Genomic DNA, 8616 nt, shown 5'->3' on the forward strand with positions numbered 1-8616 from the left:
CAAGGCTTTCCCATGTAGGTCCATGTTGTCTATATCTTGCTTACTTCTGCCTAGGGCCCAAGGTCCTGGGGGTGGTGCTTCTAGTCTCCTTTTCTATTCCAATGGGCTGCATAGTCCAAGACGGGGTTTATATCATCTCTGTCTTGCTCTCCAACCTGAAAGCCCATCCAGGCCAGCACAGTACAGGACCAATGGTCATCTCAGGCTCACTTTTGGGGAATGTTAGACTTCTAATCTTTCAGATGTTCACAGGTCAACGCATTAAACTTAGACATAGCATCTCTCCTCTCTGTCACATGTTGTCGCACATGTGACAGAGAAGCCATTTCTGCAATGCCTCTAAGGGCAACTAAATAAAAATTTAATGTGGCTGTTACTATTGTGTAATCCTAAAAAGCCATCTTGATGGGTCACATTTGTCCTCTACTCAGAAATACATTTGTGATGTAACTTTCCTATCAGTAACTATGCATTTAGTGTCTACCATGTAGCAAGTAGTATTATGGGAAAAATATGATAAATTAGACAACCTTTTACCAATGGCTTACTTCCAAGTTAAAAACAAGATCATTGCAACAGCTACAATATAAAGTGAATCGTGTTGCTGTCATAAACAAACTGCCAGCTAGTGCTGAACAAACTCAAAAGAGGTTTTCATTAAATATTATTGTTATAATGTGGAAAGGAGGGTAGATTGTAAATGGAACAAGAGAGGAAGGCTAGAGATTTGAAGATCATGAGAAGAAAGGAAAGCAACTGGAAGGACAGAAAAAAATGGAATTCAGAAAACCCAATCATTCAGAAAAGTGTGATAGAAAACTGGTTGCACACGATTTTGGTTGTGTTGTACATGTAATCATCAGGGTTTGTCAGCCACATTGGATCTACAAGAGTGAGGAACAGGCTTAATTCTGAGATACAGTGCTCTTCATCACAATGGCTAGCAGGCCTTAGTAGCCTTCAGATTTTGTTATACTGACTAGAGTCACATCCCCTTCAATGGGTTACTTTAGCGACAAAATTTTAGAACAAGAACACTGTTTTCAGGGCTCCCCAACTTATTTCTATTGCCTGGATACCTCAAGGGAACTGTGAAGTAGTTCTACATTTTATTTTGTTTGGGGTTTTTATAGAGCTTCATATTGTTTGAGACATGATCTCACTACACACCCCAGGATGGCCTAAACCTTGTGCCAGCCTCCTGCCTCTTGAGGACTAATATTACACATATGTTATGCCATGTCTGAATTGACTCAATTTTTATTTTTCCGTGCCAGCTGTGTCTTTGAAAATAAGGACAACTCTGCTGTGGATCCAACACATGGCTCCATTTGTCTCTCTTGGCAAGCAAGTCATCACACAAACACCAGGATCGCTCCCATTTTAGAGACTTGAAAAACAAAGCCATACTTTTACAAATCAGCAATGTGTTTAGAGCCAGGTATGCCTAAGTCTAAAGTTAGAGCTTTGGCTGTAAATCCATACTGAGACGTTGACAAGTTCGTCCCCTGATCTTTCAAAGGATAGTGCTTTGCGATTGGTTCAATGTCCTTATCATTACCTCTATACATGACTGAGATTTACTTGACTACATAAAAAGAAAAGTCTAACTGCAAACAAATTTGTTTCTTCTTTCTCTACACACATGTTGCCACACTGGCCCTGCTCTTCAGACTGTAAAATATTATATTTTTAGTCTGGGACATTTTCCAAGTTTGAAATGCCGTCTTTATTTTTCCCAAGTCAAATAATAGCTGCCTTGCTCCTAACAAAAAAGTAAAGTGACAGAATTGTGCTTGCTTCTGGTTTTTATCAGATTGTATCTGAAAACACAGAGGAAAACACTGGTCTTTGAGTATGTTAGGCAGTGGCACTAGACAATATATGTATGAACAGTGATAAAAAACATAACCCTGATAAATAAATATGTAGAGAATTGTGGATTTAATTATTCCTTGTGTACTAGAACAGTTGTCTATAAAAGTGCTATCACTAAATTGAACATATTTAGTTTGGTGTCTTCCCTCAGTCTCTGAAATTCGAGCAAAATCCAATCCTGAAACAAAACTTTGCTTTTGGAAACCAAGTGCTTTTTATTAAGTGGTGCTCTCAGCTTTAAAAAATGAATTTGAATTATAATATAATTTCAACCTTGTACTATATAAAAAGTATTGAGAGTCAAAATGCCAAGTCACAGACAGACGTAATAAAATGCACAGGTGCAATGACTCAACCTTATGGTTCATGTGAGAGTTGATCATGGACATATGGATAGTCATTTAGGGAGAAAAATGTTAAATGATCTGAACGATGACAAAAAAGATAAGAAATTGACATTATACTACAGTCTAGAATCAAAAAACACATGGAAAATATTTGCCAATGATCAATAGAATTCTACTAGCAAAAGTGTGGTAGCAGCAGGTAAGAAATCAGCCTCTAGAAGCTTCTGCAGTAGATATGCCACCCAAGTTCAAAATTCAGCCTAAAGATATGCTAAGGATCAAGCTTCAAGTTCCTTGCCACAAAGTCAGTATCTAATCCCATATGTAAAAACACTCATTATTGAAATGGATTCATGTATTGGAACACTTATTCTTGCCCATCAGTGTGGCTAGACATGGCTGAGTCCCATTTTCACAACTAAAGTTGACTCTAATCCTCCTACTTTTAGGTTTTGTCTCGCACACTTTTCTGTCTTGCTTTCTGAGGGTACTGTATTGTTATCTTCAGTCTTTCTAAGTTGCAGTTCAGTTTATTAATTTTCAATATTCCCTATTTCCAAAATATGCTTTTGAATTCTATAGTTCTCTCCCAGACACCCTTTTAGCTATTTCTATTTGAGCTGTGTTCTTATGTCAAGCCAATGTTAAATATTTCACAAATCCCATTAAACTTTCCTTTAATACATCAAGTATTTAGAATTGTATCCCTCCTTTTCCAATTGCATGGAAGGGAAAAGAAAGTTATTTTTAAAATGTATTTCTGATTTACTGCACTGTAGATTTTAATATGTGGTTGCTGAAACATTCCTTGGTATTTTCAAAGCTTTTTTTATTGCTTAGAATGTTTTCAATTTTGAAAAATGAGATTCATGATCGCTAAAAGCAATGTGAGTTTTCTATTTGTTGGGAGCAAGGCTCTCTATACTGTACCTAATATGCATACTAATTATGCTACTCAAAATATGTGCTGTAAATCTGCTTGGTGTTTCAGTTTCTCACATTTTCTACTTTTTAGCTGTATTAACTTTTTGTGATTATAATATTATTGCAACATTTTCACTTGCCTCTCCTTTCATGATAACTTCTTACATTATATTGCCTTATGTATAGTTTATGATAAACTTATCTATGGATGTAAAATTCTTCCTGTTATAAAACCATAAAATTTGTCTAATACTTTAGTCTTACCATGCTTTCCCATCAAAATTATTGCTTTTGTTGCTAATTCCAATTTAGGTTGATAAGTAGACTTCAATGGCATCTTTACTTACCATTGGTTCTCTTTAAGCTTTGTTCTTTTCTTTGAAAAAGAAACATACTTATAAGGAAGGTTCAAATGAAACAAAGAACTTCCATATACATTTTGTATAAGCCTCCTGGTTATTAACCAGTAAGCCCTTCTACTTTATTTACATTATTTAGGCACATTACTTGAGCATTTAGGAGCAAGATGCAGACAGGTAAGCACATTCTCTTATAAAGCCAAGGCTCAGTGAACAAACCTATATACAAGATTATATCTGATTTATACCATTTACTAGTATTGTTTTAAAGCTAAAGAATTCCTGTATTTGTCTTTGTCTTTGTTATTGTTGTTGTTTGGTTTGGTTTTGTCTTTTAGAATTGTGACAGTACCAGTATTACAGGGTTTGCTTTAGAAGCTTACAGTTGTATAATGATTATATTCAGTTAATCAGGTTAAGCACTTTGGAGAAAAAAATCCTGCAGAAGTGATGTGTCAGGACGTACAGTGTTGATGCCTTCCTGTTAATACTAACTTTGGATGCACAGTTAAGTCCTTATGTATCAGTATCCTCTTTGATAAAGTTATGGTTTCTCCCTTCTCAGTACCAAGTATTTTGTAGAGAGTAGACCAAAGGATAAGATGTCATCCTTTGACAAATTTTCATCTGCTAATTTTAACTATTTTGCATGGTTCCAAGTTAACTAACTTCTGAGAATGCCTATGTCCAGGGAGATGTCCATTGAACAAAGAATCCAAGAAAACCAACCAGAGCTGTGTACCCCTTTATGATCCAGCCTTCTCGGTCAAACAATAGCATTTCTACCTCAGTGTCACAAGAGAACCATGATGAAACTCAGAATCAAGATGAAGAAAATTATACTGAACCATCCAATTCAAAAGAAAATGTATCAGTTTTAAAATAGTTGCATTTTCACTTATTTATTTGTATGTACACATATTTGCATATATATGTGTTTTATGTATGTGTACACAAACATATACATACACATGCACATACACATGCACATACACATGAACATACGCATGAACATACATGTATATATATATATTTAAATGACAAACAAGGTAATTTTTTTAATATATGAAGGGAAAAGATTAAGATGCTTAACATATATATATACATATGTACGTACATGTATGTATGCATGCATACATACATATGACACAAGAGATCATGTCTATATTTGGGGAAAGATTTATTTATGTATATATACACATATATACATATATTCATGCATACATACATACATATGACATAAAAGAGCATGTCTATATTTGGGGAAAGATTTATATATATACATATATATATATACACACACACACACACGTACATACAGCATAAGAGAACATATATTGGGGAAAGATTTGTGAAAAGATGATTGATAAGTGGAAATTAAATACTTGTGGATGAATGGTAGCATTTTATACAGTCATAATTGAGTGATGAAATGTTTTCAGCTGAAACTTGATTTAAAAATAAATAAGTACAACCACAAAAGAAGATGATGAATATAGGATTATTTGCTGAGAATCTGCTAGTGCCAGTCTCCACGACAAAAAGTACCACAAGTGGCCCAGAAAGGTGGCCACTATTTCCCTGTCCCTGTCTTACAGGCTGGCAAATTTCCTCATTTATAGTCACTTAGCCCATGACAAGAGAGAGCTGTTCTGGTGTTCCCAGCCACACACTGAAATGTGCTCTGGTAATGGTTGTGGTAGGAACACTAGAGCCAAGAACAACACCAAATAAACTTATATGATCTCAGTGCTATAAAAGTCATAAATAGATTATTAAAATAATTAAAATGCCAGCCTCAAATAACTAATCCAAATTTTTAATTTTCTACCAAAAAATTTGAGTATCTCCAAATATTAGACAGGATTCCAGTCCATTTTGTAGTTATAAAGAATAAAATTTGGGCAAATCATGTGACTGACTTCCTATAAAAGGAACACTTACCAGTAATCCTCCCCATTAAGTTCTGAGCATGTGATAATATCTCTATGCCAATAGGGCATGTATGAACCAATCAGGAGGAGGGAAAACTTAGCTCTGTGGATCTATTCCTTTGTTTTGTCTTAAGTGTGTCTATTCATCTTCATTAACTATAGGGAATTTTTCCTAACCTCCTCCTTTCGAACATCACCTTTCTGGATATTCTCTTCTTTGGGCTTAATTTAAATCTATTTATAATCTATTACTTTCTTTGATTTCATAGAAAACTAAGGGTCAGAAACTGGCCCATACTTCAGAATATCCATACAGTTCATGGTTCTTCTTAGGATAATCTTGCAAAGATATTGTATATCAGCCACTCTCAACTCCTAAGCTTGGCTTTGCTCTAAATTGACTATCACGTGGCCTTAACAGGATTCCTATTTATTTATTTTTATGCACACATATATGCATTGATTATGTGTGTGTTTATGTATGTGTGTGTATGTGTGTGTGTGTGTGTGTGTGTGTGTGTGTATGATAAGGTAAAATTTTGAATATGTAATAAAAATGATATGCAAATATATCTGAGTTACATTTTTTTAATCAACTAAATAGTTAGGAGTTAATGGTGATGCATACAAGACTGGTTATGCAAACCTCTCTGTTCAAATGAGATAAGAGAGAAAGAAAAGAAAGAAAGGAATCAAGGACAGACATGTACTGATTCAGAATGTAGACACTGGTGTATTTTTTCAATGCAGTTCATAAGGATCTGTCTGGGCTTAAGATGACATAATCCAAAAAATAAAAATATATAAATAAGTAAATAAAGCACTTGCATACACACATACACAGGCATGCTTACAGTTCTTTCAAAGCCACATCCTCTAAGAAGTGAGATGGGGAGAGGCTGGAGCTATATGGTAGGTGTACCTGGGAGGAGGACTTGAGTTCCACACTCAAAGTTGCATCCGCCCTATCTGGACTAGACTCTTCCAGCAATACTCCTCCTCCAGGGTGGGAAAGATGAGCATACTCTCTTCCATAGCAACCATCAGCATCATAACTATTATAATTTACATCTTTGTAAGAGGAAGAATGCTCAGATCATAAGTACCTTGGTCCAGTGATAGTAGAATGAAGACAGTGTTACCATCTGTGTTTTTCCCTTTTCAATGGCTCACATAAATGGAATTCTTTTGTGTTCTGTAAGTACAGTGTATCAAAGGATGCTCGAACAAATTGAACTTCGCATGGAAGCTAAAGTGAAGCAAAGGAAGCTACTAACCACTGAAAGCAACCCACTTCCTTAATGACTTAGCAGGGGCTGGCCCAGTCTCAGTAGTCTTCTCTTGACTTCAGCTGCAGCCAGACAATGGGTCTCACCCTGGGAAACACACAATTGCTATCTTTATCTTTGTCTAGAATGAGCTCCGTTTACCATAAGCTTGCCTTTATTTTGGTGATTAAAAAATCCTGCAACCTAAAATCTCAGAGCATTTTTCTCTTCTCCTTTTCAGTGAACTCTATGGAACTGTGTGTGTGGATTATTGCATGTAAACTTGATGTATAAATGTCCTATTGAAGGAGCAATCCCTAGCAGTAGTTTCATCCCATGAATACCCTGAAAATCTGAGTAGGAAACACCCCATGGCTTCCATTCATTTGATACCATTTAGCAACTGAATCCATGTCTGGTCGTCTGCCTACCTGTTGGGTATACATACAGTGAAGAAACAATACAAGATAAGATAAATATATAATTTTTTTCCTTCTATAGTCCATCTACTGACAGGAGAAAGAGTAGTTTGGTTCTGATTATAGTTTAGTGTTGTGCCTGATCACACTGCTCTGTTTGTAAGCCTAATTCAGACAACTTTGCATGAGTAATGTTTGTGAGGAAACATGCTCATATGTTAAGAAAGTTGGGGTGCCTTGTAGAAAGCAGACCAGAAGACAAAATGAAAAACAATCCTATAATAATCTTGAGAAAGCTGAAGTCCCTGGGCACCAGCCAGCTGCCTTTGTTTGGGAGATCCCTCTCTGATGCTCAGAGGTTGAGGTCTTCCTATAGAAGAGACATGGGCTTATTTTTCTGCCACAAGACTGAAACGAAATACTTTGTTTTCAGACTACTGACTGGCTTCAAAGTGAACAGGGGTGCCAAGGTTAGCAGAGTCAGTTTTGAAATTGCAGTTTAGGGATAATATTAGAAAGGAACTAGACATGAAAGCTGAAGCAAACTTTTGGAAATGTTTGAAAATATGGGATTTTTTTTTGCCTCACAAGTTAATTGCCTCCCACTCACAGGAGTCCTGAAAGAGGCTCCGGTAAATGTTTACTGTGGTGAATGCATCCTCCTTACAGGAAATTAATCCGAATGGTTAAGATTGCCATACTAGAAACTGAAATAGATTTATTTAGGAGATGTTAGGTTTTGGTTCTGATTTTTATGCAAAATCTAACGAAGCTTAAGCCATGGGCATGTATGCACACTGGCACTCTCCCCTACTAGGAGAACGTACTCTTGCTGGCTCTCCTTTAATTCACTTAATATGTTGTTACACAAACTACAGAGTGTTGCCATGCCAGGCAGTAAGCTAGATCTGTGTTGTCCACAAGCCACATGTGGTTATTAAGCTTTTGAGCTGTGGTCATCCTGATGGAAAATGCTGTATGTGAAAATAAAAGATTTCAGCCAAATAAAATCCTTGTAGAGTGTCTTGTTAATAACTTGTTTAGTGATTAAATATTATTTGAAATAATATTTTTAACATACTGGTTACATAAAATGTGGGTTTTAACCCACTTATTGCATCTCTTTCCTTTTAGTTTGTTTTGATACAGCTATTTAAAAACTCAAGAAAACAATATGGCTCTAATTATAGTGAAGTTGACCAGCATCAACCCAGACTAAGGACACAGGAACAATAGCTTGTCTTTTAAGTAGCATCATCTTTTATCCACCAGGGAAACAAGTCACTAGGACATGGGGATATCATTGAATAGATGTTTCCATGATATTGTGGGCTTTCTGTTGTTTCTGTTGCTGTTCAAGTCCAACAATAATCCACGGTGATCTGATAAATCGCAAGGGACTACTTCAATCTTCTTGTATCTATTAAGGCTTGCTTTGTGCCTAATTATGGCCAATTTTGAAGAAGGTTCTGTGAGGTGGCTGAGAA

The 8616-nt window shown here is 36.0% G+C and overlaps 1 non-coding gene across 1 annotated transcript; it reads right to left on the reverse strand.

Annotated features, from left to right (window-relative positions):
- Nucleotides 1-218: 218 nt before the first annotated feature.
- On the reverse strand, nt 219-350 carry LOC127676580 (small nucleolar RNA SNORA17). The gene has a single exon (XR_007976044.1). It is a non-coding gene; the product is annotated as a small nucleolar RNA SNORA17 (small nucleolar RNA).
- Between the last annotated feature and the right edge of the window lie 8266 nt (nt 351-8616).

This window comes from Apodemus sylvaticus, chromosome 1 (assembly GCF_947179515.1).
Source record: "Apodemus sylvaticus chromosome 1, mApoSyl1.1, whole genome shotgun sequence".
Classification (NCBI taxonomy): domain Eukaryota; kingdom Metazoa; phylum Chordata; class Mammalia; order Rodentia; family Muridae; genus Apodemus; species Apodemus sylvaticus.